Consider the following 23728-nt stretch of genomic DNA (forward strand, 5'->3'; position numbering starts at 1 on the left):
AATTATAATCATTAGCAGGTTATTAGAAACTGAAATCAAACAGTTTTCAACTCAAAACTTTATTCTAGGTAATGTTACATTTGCACATAGGACCCCTTGTTTGAAAAGAGCTTCTGAACTCTCTCATCCATTGAATTTGTCAGGTTTTGGATGGTTTCTGCTTCAATTGTTTTGCATGAGGACAGAATACCCTCCCAGAGCTGTTGCTTAGATGTGAACTGCCTCCCGCCATCATAGACACTCCTTTTGATGATGCTCCAGAGGTTCTCAATGGGGTTGAGGTCAGGGGAGCATCGGGTTACACCAAAAGTTTGTCCCCTTTTATGCCCATATCAGCCAGAGATGCAGATGTGTTATGTCAGCATGAGACGGTGCATTATCATGCATGAAAATGATCTTGCTGTGGAATGCACGGTTCTTCTTCTTGAACCATGGCAGGAAGTGCTGTCTGAGAAACTCCACATACATTATGGAGTTCATCTTTACCCCTTCATCGATCCTAAAGGGGCCGACAATCTCTCTCCCCATGATTGTAGCCCAAAACATTACTCCACCTCCTCCTTGTTGGCGCTGTAGCCGTGTTTGCGTGGGGCGTCCATCAACCAGACATCCTCCACTCCATCCATCTGGACCATCGAGCGTTGCACGGCACTCATCCGTGAACAAAACAGTTTTGAAGTTAGTCTTCATGTATTGTTTGGCCCACTGGAGCCGTTTCTGCTTGCGTGCAGTGGATAGAGGAGATCGACAGGATGGCTTACGCACAGCTGCAAACCTCTGAAGGACCCTGCATCTTGTTGTTCGGGGGACGTTGGAGGCACCAGCAGCTTCAAAAACTTGTCTGCTGCTATGACAAGGCTTTTTTGCCGCTGCTCTTTTAACCTGACGTAATTGCCTGTAGGAAAGAATCCTCAATTTGCCCTTTTCAGCATGCACACGTGTGTACTGTGAATCAGCTACATACTTCTTGATTGCCAAGACACTTCATCCTGATCATCGCACAATGTTGATTGTAGTCATGCCTTGACCTAAACACTCCACAATTTGTTGCTTCTCAGCAGCCGACACATCCTTTTTCTTTCCCATTTTGGGAGAAAATGTAGGCTGCTTAATAATGCAGAACAGCCTTCTTAAGTAGTCTTGTCTTTCATTGGACACACCTGCCAAACTAATTAGCACAGGTGTCTGCAATTGCTTACAGTGATATAAAGAGCCCTGACACACATCACCATCAATGAGTTTAACTGACAAACAAACAAATTCTTCCCTTATCACTCCTAAACACTTTTTGCATAATAATTTGGTACACAGTGTACATGTGCTTTTCCACAAAACACCAGTAGTTCACATAGTGAATCTAACAGTTCTAACTTGCCAACCGTGGTTTGTATGGAGTTACAGTATTTGATACCCTGTGAGGGCCAGGCAAAGAGAAAGTTGGACTGGATGGAATCCTGTATGGATTTGGGGAGGGAGACATCGAGGGCCTCAGACTTCGCTGCATTGATTTTAAAATTTGACTATGTAACAAAGTGATCTATTTCAGCCATAACAACAGGGATGGATATATGTGATTGAGTGATATATACTAGGACATCATCAGCAAATGCAGAGCACTTGTACTCGGTGCCTCCCACCTCAATCCACCTAATATTGGGGTTAAGGCGAATTGATGAGAGCAGGTGCTCCGTCACTAGGATGTATAAGAGAGGGGACAGAGGACATCCCTGCCTTGTCCCATTGGTGATTATGAAAGGTGATGAAAATGTTCTGATGCACCCCCTGGGCCTTGGGACACCCGGAGCCGGACCCTTTTTGGTGGATGCTGGTGGTTGTAGTCTCCGTGGCAGCGACCCGGTTCTGTGGCTAAGGGCGGTCAAACCAGTGGTGGAACTATTTATGTGGTTTTGATGTTTAAATGTCCGACTACGCCACCCGTGGATTGCGGTCAGAGTGAACCGCCGCTGCAGGGCAGACCGCTGAGGCTGGTGTTGTGGGTGCAGCAGAGCGTAGCATAACTCCCCACAGGAGGAGTATAGCCTCAGGGCAGTGTATGCGGAGGATGGGGGTGATGGTGCAAGGTAGCAGCAGTAACGACACGGAGTCAGTGATGCAGTCCAGGGCCTTTACTCACAGTTCTTATTATCCAGACCACTTCTGCAGGAAAAGGCTGCCCACGTCGTACTGTGCTCACCAGGTGAGGGGCTCAGACAACTCCCAGATAACTTTGGAGCGCTTCACAGGACCCCCTTTGTGTGTCCTTTGTCTGGCCTTTCTTACCAACCCTTCTGTCCGGCTGCCTCGGGCCTCCTCTTGGTAAACTTGGCGCCTGTTTCCCTGACCCTATGTGTTGCCTTCCTAGCGGGTGTAGCGAGGGGCTGCGCCACATAAAATGTCACAGCCTCCGGTTTCTTTGTGAGGGTCGTTTACCGCCTCCATTAGTTTCTGGGACCGGTCTCCCCCATTGGCCTGACCCCTCCACGCAGGTGGATTCGGGTGTGCGGTGGCGACTCGCCCATCCGCACCCCTGGGATCCCTTCGTTCCTCGTTCCTGGAGTCTTCTCCGCTCCTCTTCCTTCCTTCTCCCTCTTCCAGGCCTGGGCCTCTGTTACTAGGCATGCCTCCAAAGCAGAGCTCATGCAGAGCCCCTGCTCCCTGTCACTTCTGCTCAGACTTCTCTGCACTAAACTAAGATGGTGCCCACCTTTGATACTCCCTTTTCAATGCACCCAGGAACTGCTTCCTCCCTGCTCCTGCACTACAGGGTTCCCCTTCCTCAGTGTTCCCTCCCCTCACTTCAGCCAGGGAAAAGGACTGTCCTGCCCATCTCAGGGGCATATTGGTCGCCCTGCCCCACGACAATGTGGTGTAATGCATGCAGGTGTCGGGTCCTGATCCACACTCCATCCTTACCTGAGAGTGAGATATCACACCTCTGGGTGCGGTGCAATACCTCTGTAGCAACCGAGCCCTCAAGGTGCTACAGTTCCATTTATCTTCAGCCTAGGTGACGTATTGCGATACAGGGCCGTGATTTGGGCTATAAAAGGGTCCCCTAGGCCCCTACCCCAAGCTTTTTAAGAGAATAATATATGGCGTGCCAGGAGACTCTATGGAATGCTTTCTCAGAATCCAACGAGAGTATCTAATTACAAATTTTTAACTGCATCTAGCCCAGGAAATACTTTGTGCCTAGTAGCAGTGTCTGCTAGTCAGCGGATCATCCCGGCTGTTAAGCAAGCTACACCACCTGTAGTTGGACACTTAATTTTTTCAAATGAAATGCTTTGGGACCACGGGATACTCAGTGAAGAGCATCAGGCGGCTCCCCAAGGCATAGGGGCTGGGACTGGCGGTAGGACGCCTTGCTGTGGACAGCCGAGCTCGATCCTTATAAAAGCTTTTAAACTGCAGCAGCTTTAGTGGACTCTACTGGAGCTGGAATTACGCGGCTGCTGGCATGAGACTTGCACTCCAATAGATCCTTGTAAAAGGATTTAAAGTGTATTCATTCAAATTAGAGAGACAATTTAAATTAAAAAGCTTAGAGCTGCCTCCACCACAGGGGGGCTCACTCGACCCACCAGCGGACAGGCACCAGTATTGGGAAAGGGGGACTGGCCGTCAGGGTCCACCGCGGCTCTGGCACAAACCCGGCGACACGGAGGTGGCACGGGCAGGAACGGACTGGCCGTGTCGGCTTCTCACGTTTTGGATTTTAGAAGGGCATGACATGCCTATATCTGTGTCTCCCCCTCCTTTTACTCCTCCACCACTTTTGTTTTCGCATGACTTTATGTACTTGTCACTTTTCCATGTGTTAGTTATGTCTTCTGAGCAGTTTGTCAGCTTTTGGACAACTTTGAAGGTGTTTTCTATGTGTTTCTATGTGTTTTTGTTTGCCTGCCATTGGTTTTAACTGTGTTCGAAGGTGTTCGACGAACAGTTCGACGAACAGTTCGGCGAACACACGGGTGTTCGACGAACCGAACCGAAGTCGAACACTACGGGGGTGGCTCAACACTACTTAAGAAGACGTTTTTAATGCCCCTTTTAATAGACGTGAAGGTCACAGTAACTTAACACGTCGGATTTAATGACCCCTTGGAAGAGCTGTGGAGTTCAGAGTTGTTTTACAAGATGGTTTTAATGCTCCTTGGTAAAGTGGTGTAGGTCGCAGTGGAATAAAAATACAATATCAATGCCCAATGGAAGAGTGGTGGAGGTCACAGTAGCTTAACAAGACGGTTTTAGTGCCCCTTGGAAGAGAGGTGGAGGTGTCAGTGGAATTTAAAGACAATATCAATGCCCCTTGGAAGAGAGGTGGAGGTCATAGTAGCTTAACAAGGCGGTTTTAATGCCCCTTGGAAGGGACGTGGAGCTCACAGTAGCTTAACTAGACTGTCTTAATGCCCCTTGGAAGAGACGTGGTTATCACAGTAGTTTAGCAAGACGGAGTTAATGCCCCTTGGAAGAGTTGTGGAGTTCAGAGTGGTTTAACAAGACAGTGTTAATGCCCCTTGAAAGAGAGGTGGAGGTCACAGTGGAATAAAAAGACAACATCAATGCCCCTTGGAAGAGAGGTGGAGATCACAGCTGCTTAACTAGACGGTTTTAATGCCCCTTGGAAGAGACGCGGAGGTCACAGTAGACTAATATGACGGTTTTAATGCGCCTTGGAAGAGTGGTGGAGGTCGCAGTGGAATAAATAGACAACATCAATGCCCCTTGGAAGAGAGGTGGAGGTCACAGTAGCTTAACAAGGCGGTTTTAATGCCCCTTGGAAGAGAGGTGGAGGTCACAGTAGCTTAACAAGGCGGTTTTAATGCCCCATGGAAGAGACGTGGAGGTCAGAGTAGCTTAGCAAGACGGTTTTAATGCCCCATGGAAGAGACACGGAGGTCACAGTAGACTAACAAGATGGTTTTAATGCCCCTTGGAGGAGTGGTGGAGGTTGCAGTATAATAAAAAGACAACATCCATGCCCTTGGAAGAGAGGTAGAGGTCACGGTAGCTTAGCAAGACGGTTTTAATGCCCCTTGGATGAGACATAGAGGTCAGAGTAGCTTAACAAGATGGTTTTAATGCCCCTTGGAGGAGTGGTGGAGGTCGCAGTGGAATGAAAAGACAATATCAATGCCCCTTGGAAGAGGTCTTGAGGTCACATAAGCTTAAAAAGACGGTTTTAATGCCCCTTGGAAGAGTGGTGGAGGTAGCAGTGGAATAAAAAGACAATATCAATGCCCCTTGGAAGAGAGCTGGAGGTCATAGTAGCTTAACAAGACAATTTTAATGCCCCTTGGAAGAGACGTGGAGGTCAGAGTCGCTTAACAACACGGTCTTAATGCCTCTTGGAAGAGTCGTGGAGGTCGCAGTAGTTTAACAAGACGGTTTTAATGCCCCTTGGAAGAGTGCTGGAGGTCGCAGTGGATTTAAAAGACAACATCAATGCCCCTTCGAAGAGAGGTGGAGGTCAGAGTAGCTTAAAAAGACGGTTTTAATGCCCCTTGGAACAGACGTGGAGGTCACAGTAGCTTTACTAGACGGTTTTAATGCCTCTTGAAGGAGACAGGGAGGTCAGAGTAGCTTAACAAGATGGTTTTAAAGCCCCTTGGAAGAGACGCGGAGGTCACAGTAGATTAACACGACGGTTTAAATGCGCCTTGGAAAAGTGGTGGAGGTCGCAGTGGAATAAAAAGACAACATCAATGCCCCTTGTAAGAGAGGTGGAGGTCACAGCAGCTTAACAAGACGGTTTTAATGCCCATTGGAAGAGACGTGGAGGTAGCAGTGGATTAAAAAGACAATATCAATGCCCCTTGGAAGAGAGATGGAGGTCATAGTAGCTTAACAAGACAGTTTTAATGCCCCTTGGAAGAGACATGGAGGTCAGAGTAACTTAACAACACTGTTTTAATGCCTCTTGGAAGAGACGTGGAGGTCACAGTAGCTTAACTAGACTGTTTTAATGCCCCTTGCAAGAGACGTGGACGTCGCAGTAGCTTAACAAGACGGTTTTAATACCCCTTGGAAGAGTGCTGGAGGTCGCAGTGGATTAAAGAGACAACATCAATGCCCCTTGGAAGAAAGGTGGAGGTCACAGTAGCTTAACAAGATAGTTATAATGCCCCTTGGAAGAGACGTGGAGGTCAGTATAGCATAAAAAGACGGTTTTAATGCCCCTTGGAACCGACGTGGAGGTCACAGAAGCTTTACTAGACGGTTTTAATGCCCCTTGAAGGAGACTTGGAGGTCAGAGTAGCTTAACAAGACGATTTTAAAGCCCCTTGGAAGAGACGCGGAGGTCACAGTAGATTAACACGACGGTTTTAATGCGCATTGGAAGAGTGGTGGAGGTCGCTGTGGAATAAAAAAACAACATCAATGCCCCTTGGAAGAGAGTTGGAGGGAGCAGCAGCTTAACAAGACGGTTTTATTGCCCCTTGGAAGAGACGTGGAGGTCAGAGTACCTGAACAAGACGGTTTTAATGCCCCTTGGAAGACACTTGGAGGTCACAGTAGCTTATCTAGACGGTTTTAATGCCCCTTGGAAGAGACGTGGAAGTCACAGTAGCTTAACAAGTCGGCTTTCATGCCCCTTGGATGAGTAGTGGAGGTCTCAGTGGAATAAAAAGATAATATCAATGCCCCTTGGAATAGACATGGAGGTCACAGTAGCTTAACAAGAAGGTTTTAATGCCCCTTGGAAGAGATGTGAAGTTCTGAGTGGTTTAACAAGACAGTTTTAATGCCCATTTGAAGCGTGGTGGAGGGCACAATGGAATAAAAAGACAATATCAATGCCCCTTGGAAGAGACATGGAGGTCACAGTAGCTTAACAAGAAGGTTTTAATGCCTATTGGAAGAGTAGTAGAGGTTGTATTGGAATAAAAAGACAATATCAATGCCCCTTGAAAGAGACATGGAGGTCACAGTAACTTAACAAGACGGTTTTAAAGCCCCTTGGAAGAGCTGTGCAGTTCAGAGTGGTTTAACAAGGCAGTTTTAATGCCCCTTTGAAGAGACGTGGAGGTCACAGTAGCTTAACAAGACGGTTTTAATGTCCCTTGGAAGAGCTGTGAAGTTCAGAGTGGTTTAACAAGACAGTTTTAATGCCCCTTGGTAGAGAATTGGAGGTCACATTAGCTTAACAAGACGGTTTTAATGCCCCTTGGAAGAGATGTGGAGGTCACAGTAGCTTAACAAGCTGGTTCTAATACCCCTTGGAAGAGACGTGGAGGTCACAGTAGCTTAACAAAATGGTGGTAATGCCCCTTGGAAGAGCTGTGGAGTTCTGAGTGGTTTAACAAGACAGTTTTAATGCCCCTTGGAAGAGTGGGGAGGGCACAGTGGAATAAAAAGACAATATCAATGCCCCTTGGCAGAGACGTGGAGTTCACAGTAGCTTAACAAGAAGGTTTTAATGCCCCTTGGAAGAGTAGTGGAGGTCACTGTAGCTTAACAAGACGGTTATATTGCCCCTTGGAAGAGTGGTGGAGGTCACAGTGGAATAAAAAGACTATATCAATGCCCCTTGGAAGAGACGTGGAGGTCACAGTAGCTTAACAAGACGGTTTTAATGCCCCTTGGAAGAGTGGTGGAGGTGGCAGTGGAATAAAAAGACAATATCAATGCCCCTTGGAAGAGACGTGGAGGTCAGAGTAGCTTAACAAGACAGTTTTAATACCCCTTAGAAAAGACGTGGAGGTCACAGTGGCTTAACTAGACGTTTAAATGCCCCTTGGAAGAGACGTGGAGGTCAGAGAAACTTAACAAGACGGTTTTAATGCCCCTTTTAAAAGACGTGGTGGTAACAGTAGCTTAACTAGACAGATTTAATGCCCATTGGAAGAGACGTGGAGGTCACAGTATCTTAACAAGACGGTTTTAATGCACCTTGGAAGAGTAGTGGAAGTCGCAATGGAATAAAAAGAAAATATCATTGCATTTTGGAAGAGACATGGAGGTCACAGTAGCTTAACAAGATGGTTTTAATGCCTCTTGCAGGAGTAGTGGAGGTCGCAGTGGAATAAAAAGATAATATCAATGCATCTTGGAAGAGACGTGGAGGTCACAGTAGCTTAACAAGACGTTTTTAATGCTGCTTGGAAGAGATGTGGAGGTCACAGTAGCTTAACAAAATGGTTGTAATGCCTCTTGGAAGAGTGATGGAGGTCACAGTGGAATAAAAAGACAACATAAATGCCCATTGGAAGAGACGTGGATGTCACATTAGCTTAACAAGACGGTTTTAATGCCCCTTTGAAGAGACGTGGAGATCACAGTAGCTTAACAAGACGGTTTTAATGTCCCTTGGAAGATCTGTGAAGTTCAGAGTGGTTTAACAAGACGGTTTTAATGCCCCTTGGTAGAGAATTGGAGGTCACATTAGCTTAACAAGACGGTTTTAATGCCCCTTGGAAGAGACGTGGAGGTCACAGTAGCTTAACAATATGGTTCTAATACCCCTTGGAAGAGACGTGGAGGTCACAGTAGCTTAACAAAACGGTGTTAATGCCCCTTGGAAGAGCTGTGGAGTTCTGAGTGGTTTAACAAGACAGTTTTAATGCCCCTTGGAAGAGTGGGGAGGGCACAGTGGAATAAAAAGACAATATAAATGCCCCTTGGCAGAGACGTGGATGTCACAGTAGCTTAACAAGAAGGTTTTAATGCCCCTTGGAAGAGTAGTGGAGGTCACTGTAGCTTAACAAGACAGTTATATTGCCCCTTGGAAGAGTGGTGGAGGTCGCAGTGGAATAAAAAGACTATATCAATGACCCTTGGAAGAGACGTGGAGGTCACAGTAGCTTAACAAGACAGTTTTAATGCCCCTTGGAAGAGATGTGGAGGTCAGAGTAGCTTAACAAGACAGTTTTAATGCCCCTTGTAAGAGACGTGGAGGTCACAGTAGCTTAGCAAGACGGTTTTAATGCCCCTTGTAAGAGACGTGGAGGTCACAGTAGCTGAAAAAGACTTTGTTAATGCCCCTTGGAAGAGCTGTGGAGTTCAGAGTGGTTTAACAAGACCGTGTTAATGCCCCTTGGAAACGTGTTGAAGGTCACAGTGGAATAAAAAGACAATATCAATGCCCCTTGGAAGAGTTGTGGAGGTCCCAATGGAATAAAAAACAATATTAATGCCCCTTAGAAGAGACGTGGAGGTCAGAGTAGCTTAACAAGATGCTTTTAATGCCCCTTGGAAGAGACGTGGAGGTCACAGTAGCTTAACTAGACAGTTTTAATGCCCCTTGGAAGAGTAGTATAGGTCGCAGTAGCTTAACAAGATGGTTTTAATGCCCCTTGGAATAGTAGTGGAGGTTGCAGTGGAATAAAAAGATAATATCAATGTATCTTGGAAGAGACGTGGAGGTCACAATAGCTTAACAGGAGGGTTTTTATGCCACTTGGAAGAGCTGTGGAGTTCTGAGTGGTTTAACAAGACAGTTTTAATGACCCTTGCAAGAGTGGTGGAGGTCACAGTGGAATAAAAAGACAAAATCAATGCCCCTTGGAAGAGATTTGGAGGTCACTGTAGCTCAACAAGACGATTTTAATGCCCCTTGGAAAAGTGGTGGAGGTCATACTGGAATAAAAAGACAACTTCAATGCCCCTTGGAAGAGAGGTGGAGGTCACAGTAGCTTAACAAGATGGTTTTAATGCCACTTTGAAGAGACGTGGAGGTTAGAGTAGCTTAAAAAGATGATTTTAATGCCCCTTGGAAGAGACATGTAGGTAACAGTAACTTAACTAGACTTTTTTAATGCCCCACGGAAGAGACTTGGAGGTCAGAGTAGCTTAACAAGACAGTTTTAATGCCCTTTGGAAGAGACGTGTAGGTCACAGTAACTTAACTGGACGGGTTTAATGCCCCTTGGAAGAGACGTGGAAGTCACAGTAGCTTAACAAGACGCTTTTAATGCTTCTTGGAAGAGTAGTGGAGGTCGCAGTGGAATTAAAAGATAATATCAATGCATCTTGGAATAGACGTGGAGGTCACAGTAGCTTAACAAGATGGTTTTAATGCCCCTTGGTAGAGCTGTGAAGTTCTGAGTGGTTTAACAAGACAGTTTTAATGCCCCTTGGAATAGTGGTGTAGGGCACAGTGGAATAAAAAGACAATATCAATGCCCCTTGGAAGAGACGTGGAGTTCACAGTAGCTTAACAAGAAGGTTTTAATGCCCCTTGGAAGAGCTGTGGAGTTCAGAGTGGTTTAACAAGACAGTGTTAAAGCCCCTTGGAAGAGTGTGGAGGTCACAGTGGAATAAAAAGACAATATGAAAACCCCTTGGAAGAGTGGTGGAGGTCACAGTAGTTTAACAAGACGATCTTAATGTCCCTTGGAAGAGACGAGGAGGTCACAGTAACTTAACTAGACGGTTTTAATGCCCCTTTCAAGAGATGTGTAGGTGACAGTAGCTTAGCAAGATGGTTTTAATGCCCTTTGGAAGAGACATGGAGGTCAGAGTAGCTTAAAAAGACGGTTTTAAAGCCCCTTGGAAGAGACGTGGAGGTCACAGTAGCTTAACAGGACGTTTTTAATACCCCTTGGAAGAGTGGTGGAGGTAGCAGTGCAATAAAAAGACAATATCTTTTCCCCTTGGAAGAGAGGTTGAGGTCACAGGAGCTTAACAAAACGGTTTTAATGCCCCTTGCAAGAGACGTGGAGGTCAGACTAGCTTAACAAGATGGTGTTAATGCCCCTTGGAAGAGACGTGGAGGTCATAGTAGCTTAACAAGACGGTTTTAATGCCCCTTGGAAGAGTGGTGGAGGTCGCAGTGGAATAAAAAGACAACATCAATGACCCTCCGAAGAGAGCTGGAGGTCAGACTAGCTTAACAAGACGGTTTTAATGCCCATTGGTAGAGACGTGGAGGTCACAGTAGCTTAACTAGATGGTTTTAATGCCCCTTGGAAGAGACGTGGAGGTTAGAGTATCTTAACAAGACTGTTTTAATGCCCCTTGGAAGAGACGTGATGGTCACAGTTGCTTAACTAGACTGTTTTAATGCCCCTTGGAAGAGACGTGGAAGTCACAGTAGCTTAACAAGATGGTTTTAATGCACCTTGGAAGAGTAGTGCATGTCGCAGTGGAATAAAAAGATAATATCATTGCATCTTGGAAGAGACGTGGATGTCACAGTATCTTAACAAGACGGTTTTAATGCCCCTTCGAAGAGCTGTGAAGTTCTGAGTGGTTTAACAATACAGTTTTAATGCCCCTTGGAAGAGTGGTGGAAGGCACAGTGGAATAAAAAGATAGGTTTAAAGCAACTTGGAAGAGCTGTGTAGTACAGAGTGGTTTAACAAGATGGTTTTAGTGCCCCTTGGTAGAGATGTGGAGGTCACATTAGCTTAACTAGACGGTTTTAATGCCCCTTATAAGAGACGGGGAGGTCACGGTAGCTTAACCAGACTGTTTTAATGCCCCTTAGAAGAGACGTGGAGGTCACAGTAGCTTATCAAGACAGTATTAATGCCCATTTGTAGAGACGTGGAGGTCACAGTAGCTTAACTAGAAGGTTTTAATGCTCCTTGGAAGAGACTTGGTGGTCATAGCAGCTTAACAAGACTGTTTTAATGCCCCTTGGAAGAGACGTGGAGGTCACAGTAGCTTAACAAGATGGTTTTAATGCACCTTGGAAGAGACGTAGAGGTCGCAGTGGAATAAAAAGACTATATCAATGCCCCTTGGGAGAGACGTGGAGGTCACAGTAGTCTAACAAGAAGGTTTTAATGCCCCTTGGAAGAGACGTGGATGTCACAGTAGCTTAACAAGACAGTGTTAATGCCCCTTGGGAGAGCTGTGGAGTTCACAGTGGTTTAACAGGACAGTGTGAATGCCCCATGGAAGAGTGTGGAGGTCACAGTGGAATAAAAAGACTATATCAATGCCCCTTGGAAGAGTGGTGGAGCTCACAGTACTTTAACAAGACGGTCTTAATGCCCCTTGGAAGAGACGTAGAGGTCATAGAAGCTTAAATAGACATTTTCAATGCCCCTTGGAAGAGACGTGGAGGTCACTGTAGCTTAACAAGATGATTTTAATGCACCTTGGAAAAGACGTAGAGGTCGCAGTGGAATAAAAAGACTATATCAATGCTCCTTGGGAGAGACGTGGAGGTCACAGTAGCTTAACAAGACTGTTTTAATGCCCCTTGGAAGAGACGTGGAGGTCAGAGTAGCTTAACAAGATGGTTTTAATGCCCCTTGGAAGAGACGTGGAGGTCACAGTTGCTTAACTAGATGGTTTTTATGCCCTATGGAAGAGACGTGGAGGTCACAGTAGCTTAACCTTCCTCTTGTTTTAGCTTTCTGTTACTCTTTCTTATGTTAACGGGTCGGTCTTGACCCGTGTCTTAAATCACCCCTAGGATACCCTAAAAACAGTTATTTATGATCCAATTTGTTTTTCACCTCTTAGTTACCTTGTTAGGGTTTCTCATCCATGGAAGGATTGATTTTAATATTTTTGTTGTGGCCCCCTGGGCCTTTCATTTGAGAGCATACCCTTCATTTTCAATATAAAAATATTGTCAAATGAACCTCAAGAGAATAATATGAACTTAAAAAAGTTTGTTATATTACCTGACTATTACTGAAGGGTTTTAGAACACATTTCTTAAATGTAAAAAAAAGTATACATATATATATTTTATATTATTAACTCTAGTAACATCTATGGTGTTACGGGTCAATTTTGACCCATATCTAACTACTTTATGAAAAAGGCAAAAAACAGATTATTTATTTTTTTATAGAACTTTAATACAAATAAAAGATGAAAATTATATTAACATTAATAGCAATAATAATAAAAAGTAGCTTTTCTAGGTCAAACAAACAAACAACAATCAATCAAGCAAATCAACAGAAATCAAGTACTAGTTTTTAGATGCATTAGTATTTAGATGAATGTGTGGCAAAAAGTGACACTTTTCGTGTGTTCTTTGCAGAGGTATTTTTTGCAGCCGAAGCACGATGTGTTTGTCTTTCTGTCCTTATTGCTAGGGCAGACCTGACACCTCTTTCTTTTAGAATCAATGGGGTTGTGGCTGTTGTGGTTGATGTTGAGGCAGGCCTGGTTGAGGAGGATGCTGGTGATGATGCTCTTTGTGTTTCTTTGGGTGTGGATGAAGCACTTGTTGAGCACTGGAGTTGTCGGACCAAGGCAGCAGCGGCTGGGTCTCGGGGCACTCTTTCCCTTTGGTCAATGTGTGGCTTGACAAGGGATCTTCCTAGTTCCTCAAGAAACATCCTCCGCTTGTGTTTTTTCTTTGAATTCCATCCTTGGTGAATCTGGGTCCACAACACAAATGAATTGCATGCTGACAAATCAAGGATGTTGTAAAATACAACCATTGGCCATCTCCTAGTCATTCGCTGGCAAGTGTAGGTGGCAGTCAGCTTGTCCAGTTTGTCCACTCCTCCTTTGTTTTTGTTATAGTCCAGGATGATTCTTGGCTTTTTGTCACTTCCTGATGACACAGCTGCATCTTTGTGAAGTGTGGACATCAGTACCACATTCCGTTGTTTTTTGGGGCAGTATGAAACAGCAGTGGTGGTGTCTGTAAAAACAAACTTTGAGGAATGTGGAGCCCTGTCCTTCATCTGCTACAATTCAGCGTGCAGCTCAAGTTTGTTTTTTTTCACTGTGCCCACCATGGTGATTTTCCTTCTGAGAAGTTCTTGTCCAAGGTCATAGCTGGTAAAAAAATTGTTACATGTAATGTTGTGACCCTGCAGTCCAGTAGTCATATCGAGGACTACACGTTTTCCTTGTTTTTTTTCATGGATGCCGCTTGCCGACTTGCCTGTGTAAATCTGAAGATTCCATGCATAGCTAGTTTTTGCATCACCGGCTGCCCAAATTTTTATGCCGTATTTGCCTGGCTTACTTGGCATGTATTGCCGGAAGGGGCATTTTCCGCGGAAAGGGAGAAAACGTTCGTCTACTGTCACATCTGGCCCTGGTTTGAACATCAGTGGAAGGAGCTGCACCCATTTCTCCCAAACATCCTTGATGGGAGCAAGTTTGTCAGATTTTGTTCTGGTGTCTCTGTTGTCAAATCTGAAGACTCTTGGTATCATTTGAAAATTTTGAAGTGACATTGTTGCCCGGAAAAAATTCCTGCCTGTCGATGCATCCCAGAGACTATCAGTGGCCTCATTGCAGGATTTGTACACTCCAGCAAGGAGAAGAACACCAATGTAGGCGTCCAGGACATCATCATGAAGGTCATTCCACATGTTGCCGTGGACTTTTTTTCCTTCAAGGTTTGTCATAGCAATAATGACTTTTTTTTATTGACAATGGCATAAACAGATCAAAACATGACTTGATGTCACTTACTCTTGTCACAGCAAACCTTGTGATCCCAGGGGTCATTTTTATGACATTTGCAGCATCTGCCCTGCCATGTACATCTGGAGGTACTGAGCTCCAACTGATCATGCCACTTTTGGATTTGAATCTTTCAGCGGGAGCAGCTTCAGCACCAGTGACCTCCTCATCAGACTGATCAGAACTGTCTGTGTCTTCCGGTTGATACTCCACATCATCTTCCTCCTCAGAAACCTGTTCATCTGTATCAGTTTGCTGCTGTGTGTCCTCTGATTCATTATCATCTAAGATATAATCCAGAATTTGGCTTACATCAACTCTTCTCCTCATTGTTGCATGTGTAAACTGGAGATGTATACTCTGCAAAGTACCAACTCTAAGCTGATTTGGCCATACATGCCTGGACATGTCCCTAACTCAAGTTGTTGGAGGTAGAGCTGGCTGTGGGCTGTTGGTTTATATTGTGTTTATGAGTTCAGTTTTGGGAATTATTATTGTTTTTTTACTCTTATATTAGACCTGGGTAGAAATTGACCCCAACAACACAAATGTTATAATTTTAATAGGAGCATTATTACAATTTACTAAAATAGTTTTATTTATTGTATTTTGTTTAAAAATACATTTCTGAAATAGTCAAAAAGTCTTGATGCAATAAACAAATGTATGTAGAATTTGTATGCATTTAAAACCTAAAGCGGGTCGGTCACAACCCTAACACAAGAGGAAGGTTAACAAGATGTTTTTAATGCACCTTGGAAGAGTAGTGGAGGTCGCAGTGGAAAAAAAAGATAATATCATTGCATCTTGGAAGAGACGTGGAGGTCACAGGAGCTTAACAAGACGGTTTTAATGCCCCTTGGAAGAGCTGTGAAGTTCTATGTGGTTTAACAGTCTTAATGCCCCTTAGAAGAGTGGTAGAGGGCACAGTGGAATAAAAAGACAATATCAATGCCCCTTGAAAGAGAAGTGGAGTTCACAGTAGCTTAACAAGAAGGTTTTAATGCCCCTTGGAAGAGTAGTGGAGGTCGTAGTGGAATAAAAAGACAATATCAATGCCCCTTGGAAGAGACGTGGAGGTCACAGTATCTTAACAAGACGGTTTTAATATCCCTTGGAAGAGCTGTGGAGTTCAGAGTGGTTTAACCAGTCAGTTTTAATGCCCCTTGGAAGAGACGTGGAGGTCACAGTAGCTTAACAAGACGGTTTAAATGCCCCATGGAAGAGACGTGGAGGTCACAGTAGCTTAACAAGACAGTTTTAATACCCCTAGGAAGAGACGTGGAGGTCACAGTAGATTAACAAGATGGTTTTAATGCCCCTTGGAAGAGACGTAGAGGTCGCAGTGGAATAAAAAGACAATATCAAAGCCCCTTTGGGAGAGACGTGGAGGTCACAGTAGCTTAACAAGACGGTTTAAATGCCCCTTGGAAGAGACGTGGAGTTCAGAGTGGTTTAACAAGACAGTGTTAATACCCCTTGGAAGAGTGTGGATGTCACAGTGGAATAAAAAGACAATATCAATGCACCTTGGAAGAGTGGTGGAGCTCACAGTAGTTTATCAAGACGGTCTTAATGCCCCTTGGAAGAGACGTGGGGGTCACAGAAGCTTAACTAGATGGTTTTAATGCCCCTTGGAAGAGAAGTGGGGGTCACAATAGCTTAATAAGACGGTTTTAATGCCCCTTGGAAGAGACGTGGAGGTCAGAGTAGCTTAACATGACAGTTTTAATGCCCCTTGGAAGGGACGTGCAGGTCAGAGTAGCTTAATAAGACCGTTTTAATGCCCCTTGGAAGAGACGTGGAGGTCACAGTAGCTTAACTAGACGGTTTTAATGCCTCATGGAAGAGACGTGGAGGTCAGAGTAGCTTAACAAGACTGTTTTAATGCCCCTTGGAAGAGACGTGAAGGTCACAATAGCTTAACTAGACGGGATTAATGACCCTTGGAAGAGACGTGGAGGTCACAGTAGCTTAACAAGACGGTTTTAATGCACCTTGGAAGAGTAGTGGATGATGCAGTGGAATAAAAAGATAATACAATTGCATCTTGGAAGAGACGTGGAGGTCACAGTAGCTTAACAAGACGATTCTAATGCCCCTTGGAAGAGCTGTGAAGTTCTGAGTGGTTTAACAAGATAGTTTTAATGCCCCTTGGAAGAGTGGTGGAGGGCACAGTGGAATAAAAAGACAATATCAATGCCCCTTGAAAGAGACGTGGAGGTCACAGTAGCATAACAATAAGGTTTTAATGCCCCTTGGAAGAGTAGTGGAGGTCGTAGTGGAATAAAAAGACAATATCAATGCCACTTGGAAGAGACGTGGAGGTCACAGTAATTTAACAAGACGGTTTTAATACCCCATGGAAGAGCTGTGGAGTTCAGAGTGGTTTAACAAGGCTGTATTCATGCCTCTTGGAGGAGACGTGGAGGTCACAGTAGCTTTACAAGACACTTTTAATGCCCCTTGGAAGAACAGTGTAGTTCAGAGTGGTTTAACTAGATGATTTTAATGCCCCTTATTAGAGACGTGGAGGTCACATTAGCTTAGCAAGACGGTTTTAATGCCCCTTGGAAGAGGCGTTGAAGTCACAGTAGCTTAACAAGACAGTATTAATACCACTTGGAAGAAATGTGGGGGTTCCAGTGGAATAAAAAGACATTATCAATGCCCCTTGGGAGAGACGTGGAGTTCACAGTACCTTAGCAAGACGGTTTAAATGCCCCTTGGAAGAGACGTGGAGTTCAGTGTGGTTTAACAAGACAGTGTTAATGCCCCTTGGAAGAGTGTGGATGTCACAGTGGAATAAAAAGATAATATCAATGCCCCTTGGAAGAATGGTGGAGCTCACAGTAGTTTAACAAGATGGTCTTAATGCCGCTTGGAAGAGACGTGGAGGTCACACATGCTTAACTAGACGGTTTTAATGCCCCTTGGGAGAGACGTGGCGGTCAGAGTAGCTTAACAAGACGGTTTTAGTGCCCCTTGCAAGAGACGTGGAGGTCAAAGTAGCATAGCAAGACTGTTTTAATGTCCCTTTGATGAGACGTGGAGGTCAGAGAAGCTTAACAAGACGGTTTTAATGCCCCTTGAAATAGGCGTGGAGGTCACAGTAGCTTAACTAGACGATTTTAATGCCCCTTGGAAGAGACGTGGAGGTCAGAGTAGCTTAAGAAGACGGTTTTAATGCCCCTTGGAAGAGACGTGTAGGTCACAGTTGCTTAACTAGACGGTTTTAATCCCCCTTGTAAGAGACGTGGAGGTCACAGTAGCTTAACTAGATGGTTTTAATTCACCTTGGAAGAGTAGTGGAGATCGCAGTGGAATAAAAAGATAATATCATTGCATCTTGGAAGAGACGTGGAGGTCACAGTAGCTTAACAAGACGGTTTTAATGCCCCTTGGAAGAGCTGTGAAGTTCTGAGTGGTTTAACAAGACAGTCTTAATGCCCCTTGGAAGAGTGGTAGAGGGCACAGTGGAATAAAAAGACAATATCAATGCACCTTGAAAGAGAAGTGGAGGTCACAGTAGCTTAACAAGAAAATTTTAATGCCCCTTTGAAGAGTAGTGGAGGTCGTAGTGGAAAAAAAGACAATATCAATGCCCCTTGGAAGAGACATGGAGGTCAAAGTAGCTTAACAAGACGGTTTTAATACCCCTTGGAAGAGCTGTGGAGTTCAGAGTGGTTTAACAAGGCAGTTTTAATGCCCCTTGGAAGAGATGTGGAGATCACAGCAGCTTAACAAGATGGTTTTAATGCCCCTTGGAAGAGCTGTGTAGTTCAGAGTGGTTTAACAAGATGGTTTTAATGCCCCTTGGTAGAGACGTGGAGGTCACAGTAGCTTAACAAGACGGTTTAAATGCCCCTTGGAAGAGACGTGGAGGTCACAGTAGCTTAAAAAGACAGTTTTAATACACCTTGGAAGAGACGTGGAGGTCATAGTATATTAACAAGATCGTTTTCATGCCCCTTGGAAGAGAGGTGGAGGTTACAGTATCTTAACAAGATGGTGTAAATGCCCCTTTGAAGAGCTGTGGAGTTCAGAGTGGTTTAACAAGACAGTGTTAATGTCCCTTGGAAGAATGTGGAGGTCACAGTGGATAAAAAGACAATATCAATGCACCTTGGAAGAGTGGTGGAGCTCACAGTAGTTTAACAAGATGGTCTTAATGTCCATTGGAAGAGACGTGGAGGTAATAGAAGCTTAACTCGGTTTTAATGCCCCTTGAAAGAGACATGGAGGTCACAGTAGCTTAACAAGACGGTTTTATTGCCCCTTGGAAGAGATGTGGAAGTCAGAGTAGCTAAACAAGATGGTTTTAATGCCCCTTGGACGAGACGTGGAGGTCACAGTAGCTTAACTAGACTGTTTTAATGCCCCTTGGAAGAGACGTGGAGGTCACTGTAGCTTAAGAAGATGGTTATAATGCCCCTTGGAAGAGTGGTGGAGATCGCAGTGGAATAAAAAGACTATATCAATGCATCTTGGAAGAGACATGGAGGTCACTGTAGCTTATCAAGACAGTTTTGATGCCCCTTGGAAGAGTGGTGGAGGTGGCAGTGGAATAAAAAGACAATATCAATGCCCCTTGGAAGAAAGGTTGAGGTCACAGTAGCTTAACAAGATGGTTTTAATGCCCATTGGAAGAGACGTGGAGGTCAGAGTAGCTTAACAAGACAGTTTTAATGTCCCTTGGAAGAGAAGTGGAGGACACAGTAGCTTAACTAGACGGTTTTAATGCCCCTTGGAAGAGACATGGAGGTCACAGTAGCTTAACAAGACGGTTTTAATGCACCTTGGAAGAGTGGTGAAGTTCTGAGTGGTTTAACAAGACAGTCTTAATGCCCATTGGAAGAGTGGTAGAAGGCACATTGAAATAAAAAGACAATATCAATGCCCCTTGAAAGAGACGTGGAGGTCAGAGTAGCTTAACAAGAAGGTTTTAATGCCCCTAGGAAGAGTAGTGGAGGTCGTAGTGGAATAAAAAGACAATATAAATGCCCCTTGGAAGAGACGTGGAGGTCACAGTAGCTTAACAGGATGGTTTAAATCCCCATTGGAAGAGCTGTGGAGTTCATAGTGGTTTAACAAGGCTGTTTTAATGCCCTTGGAAGAGACGTGGAGGTCAAAGTAGCTTAACAAGATGGTTTTAATGTCCCTTGGAAGAGCTGTGTAGTTCAGAGTGGTTTAATAATATGGTTTTAATGACCCTTGGTAGAGAAGTGGAGGTCACAGTAGCTTAAAAAAGACGGTTTTAATTCCCCTTGGAAGAGTAGTGGAGGTCACAGTAGCTTAACAAGATGGTTTTAATGCCCCTTGGAAGAGCTGTGGAGTTCAGTGTGGTTTAACAAGACCGTGTTAATGAACATTGGAAGAGAATGGATGTCACAGTGGAATAAAAACACAATATCAATGCACCGTGGAAGAGTGGTGGAGCTCACAGTAGTTTAACAAGATGGTCTTAATGCCCATTGGAAGAGACTTGGAGGTTACAGTAGCTTAACAAGATGGTTTTAATGCACCTTGGAAGAGTAGTGGAGGTCGCAGTGGAATAAAAAGATAATATTATTGCATCTTGTAAGAGACATGGAGGTCACAGTAGCTTAACAAGACTGTCTTAATGTCCCTAGGAAGAGCTGTGAAGTTCTGAGTGGTTTAACGAGACAGTCTTAATGCCCCTTTGAAGAGTGGTAGAGGGCACATTGAAATAAAAAGACAATATCAATGCCCCTTGAAAGAGACGTGGAGGTCACAGTAGCTTAACAAGAAAGTTTTAATGCCCTTCGGAAGAGTAGTGGAGGTCGTAGTGGAAAAAAAAGACAATATCAATGCCCCTTGGAAGAGACGTGGAGGTCACAGTAGCTTAACAAGATGGTTTTAATGCCCCTTGGAAGAGCTTTGTAGTTCAGAGTGACTTAACAAGATGGTTTTATTGCCACTTGGTGGAGACGTGGAGGTCACAGTAGCTTAAAAAGACCGTTTTAATGCCCCTTGGAAGTGACGTGGAGGTCATAGTAGCTTAACAAGATGGTTTTAATACCCCTTGGAATAGACGTGGAGGTCACATTAGATTAACAAGACGTTTTTAATACCCCTTGGAAGAGATTTGGTGGTCAGAGTGGTTTAATAAGACAGTTTTAATGCCCCTTAGAAGAGACGTGGAGGTCAAAGAAGCTTAGCAAGATGATTTTAATGTCCCTTGGAAGAAACGTAGAGGTCGCAGTGGAATAAAAAGACAATATCAATGCCCCTTGGGAGAAACGTGGAGGTCACAGTAGCTTAAAAAGACGGTTTTAACGCCCCTTGGAAGAGACATGGATGTCACAGTAGCTTAAAAGACGGTTTTAATGCACCTTGGAGGAGTGGTGGAGATCGCAGTGGATTTAAAAGACAACATCAATGCCCCTTGGAAGAGAGTTGGAGGTCACAGTAGCTTAACAAAACTGTTTTAATGCCCCTTGGAAGAGACGTGGAGGTCACAGTAGCTTAACAAGACGGTTTTAATGCCCCTTGGTAGAGTAGTGGAGGTAGCAGTGGAATAAAAAGATAATATCAATGTATCTTGGAAGAGACGTGGAGGTCACAGTAGATTAACAAGACAGTTTTCATGCCCCTTGGAAGAGCTGTGTAGTTCAGAGTGGTTTAACAAGATGGTTTTAATGCCCCTTGGTAAAGACGTGGAGGTCACATTAGCTTAACAAGTTGGTTTCAATGCCCCTTGGAAGAGACGTGGAGGTCACAGTAGCTTAACAAGACCGTTTTAATACCCCTTGGAAGAGATGTGGAGGTCACAGTAGATTAACAAGACGGTTTTAATGCCCCTTGGAAGAGATGTGGAGGTCAGATTGGTTTAACAAGACATTTATAATTCCCATTGGAAGAGACGTGGAGGTCACAGTAGCTTAACAAGACGGTTTTAATGCCCCTTGGGATAGCTGTGACGTTCTATGTCGTTTAACAAGACAGTCTTAATGCCCCTTGGACGAGTGGTATAGGGCTCAGTGGAATAATAAGACAATATCAATGCCCCTTGAAAGAGAAGTGGAGTTCACAGTAGCTTAACAAGAAGGGTTTAATGCCCCTTGGAAGAGTAGTGGAGGTCGTAGTGGAATAAAAAGACAATATCAATGCCCCTTAGAAGAGACGTGGAGGTCACAGTAGCTTAACAAGATGGTTTTAATATCCTTTGGAAGAGCTGTGGAGTTCAGAGTGGTTTAACCAGTCAGTTTTAATGCCCCTTGGAAGAGACGTGGAGGTCACAGTAGCTTAACAAGACGGTTTAAATGCCCCATGGAAGAGACGTGGAGGTCACAGTAGCTTAACAAGACAGTTTTAATACCCCTAGGAAGAGACGTGGAGGTCACAGTAAATTAACAAGATGGTTTTAATGCCCCTTGGAAGAGACGTAGAGGTCGCAGTGGAATAAAAAGACAATATCAATGCCCCTTTGGGAGAGACGTGGAGGTCACAGTAGCTTAACAAGACGGTTTAAATGCCCCTTGGAAGAGACGTGGAGTTCAGAGTGGTTTAACAAGACAGTGTCAATACCCCTTGGAAGAGTGTGGATGTCACAGTGGAATAAAAAGACAATATCAATGCACCTTGGAAGAGTGGTGGAGCTCACAGTAGTTTATCAAGACGGTCTTAATGCCCCTTGGAAGAGACGTGGAGGTCACAGAAACTTAACTAGATGGTTTTAATGCCCCTTGGAAGAGAAGTAGAGGTCACAATAGCTTAACAAGACGGTTTTAATGCCCCTTGGAAGAGACGTGGAGGTCAGAGTAGCTTAACATGACAGTTTTAATGCCCCTTGGAAGAGACGTGGAGGTCAGAGTAGCTTAATAAGACCGTTTTAATGCCCCTTGGAAGAGACGTGGAGGTCACAGTAGCTTAACAAGACTGTTTTAATGCCCCTTGGAAGAGACGTGAAGGTCACAGTAGCTTAACTAGACGGGATTAATGCCCCTTGGAAGAGACGTGGAGGTCACAGTAGCTTAACAAGACGGTTTTAATGCACCTTGGAAGAGTAGTGGATGATGCAGTGGAATAAAAAGATAATACAATTGCATCTTGGAAGAGACGTGGAGGTCACAGTAGCTTAACAAGACGATTTTAATGCCCCTTGGAAGAGCTGTGAAGTTCTGAGTGGTTTTAACAGATAGTTTTAATGCCCCTTGGAAGAGTGGTGGAGGGCACAGTGGAATAAAAAGACAATATCAATTCCCCTTGAAAGAGACGTGGAGGTCACAGTAGCATAACAGTAAGGTTTTAATGCCCCTTGCAAGAGTAGTGGAGGTCGTAGTGGAATAAAAAGACAATATCAATGCCACTTGGAAGAGACGTGGAGGTCACAGTAATTTAACAAAACGGTTTTAATACCCCATGGAAGAGCTGTGGAGTTCAGAGTGGTTTAACAAGGCTGTATTCATGCCTCTTGGAGGAGACGTGGAGGTCACAGTAGCTTAACAAGACACTTTTCATGCCCCTTGGAAGAACAGTGTAGTTCAGAGTTGTTTAACTAGATGGTTTTAATGCCCCTTGGTAGAGACGTGGAGGTCACATTAGCTTAGCAAGACGGTTTTAATGCCCCTTGGAAGAGACGTTGAAGTCACAGTAGCTTAACAAGACAGTATTAATACCCCTTGGAAGAAATGTGGGGGTTCCAGTGGAATAAAAAGATATTATTAATGCCCCTTGGAAGAGACGTGGAGGTCACAGTACCTTAGCAAGACGGTTTAAATGCCCCTTGGAAGAGACGTGGAGTTCAGTGTGGTTTAACAAGACAGTGTTAATGCCCCTTGGAAGAGTGTGGATGTCACAGTGGAATAAAAAGATAATATCAATGCCCCTAGGAAGAATGGTGGAGCTCACAGTAATTTTAACAAGATGGTCTTAATGCCGCTTGGAAGAGACGTGGAGGTCACAGATGCTTAACTAGACGGTTTTAATGCCCCTTGGGAGAGACGTGGCGGTCAGAGTAGCTTAACAAGACGGTTTTAGTGCCCCGTGCAAGAGACGTGGAGGTCACAGTAGCATAGCAAGACTGTTTTAATGCCCCTTTGAAGAGACGTGGAGGTCAGAGAAGCTTAACAAGACGGTTTTAATGCCCCTTGAAATAGACGTGGAGGTCACAGTAGCTTAACTAGACGATTTTAATGCCCCTTGGAAGAGACGTGGATGTCAGAGTAGCTTAACAAGACGGTTTTAATGCCCCTTGAAAGAGACGTGTAGGTCACAGTTGCTTAACTAGACGGTTTTAATTCCCCTTGGAAGAGACGTGGAGGTCACAGTAGCTTAACAAGACAGTTTTAATACACCTTGGAAGAGACGTGGAGGTCATAGTATATTAACAAGATGGTTTTCATGCCCCTTGGAAGAGAGG

This window comes from Phyllobates terribilis, unplaced genomic scaffold (assembly GCF_046119375.1).
Source record: "Phyllobates terribilis strain yellow unplaced genomic scaffold, ASM4611937v1 Scaffold_1__5_contigs__length_1240528914, whole genome shotgun sequence".
In the NCBI taxonomy this organism is placed as follows: domain Eukaryota; kingdom Metazoa; phylum Chordata; class Amphibia; order Anura; family Dendrobatidae; genus Phyllobates; species Phyllobates terribilis.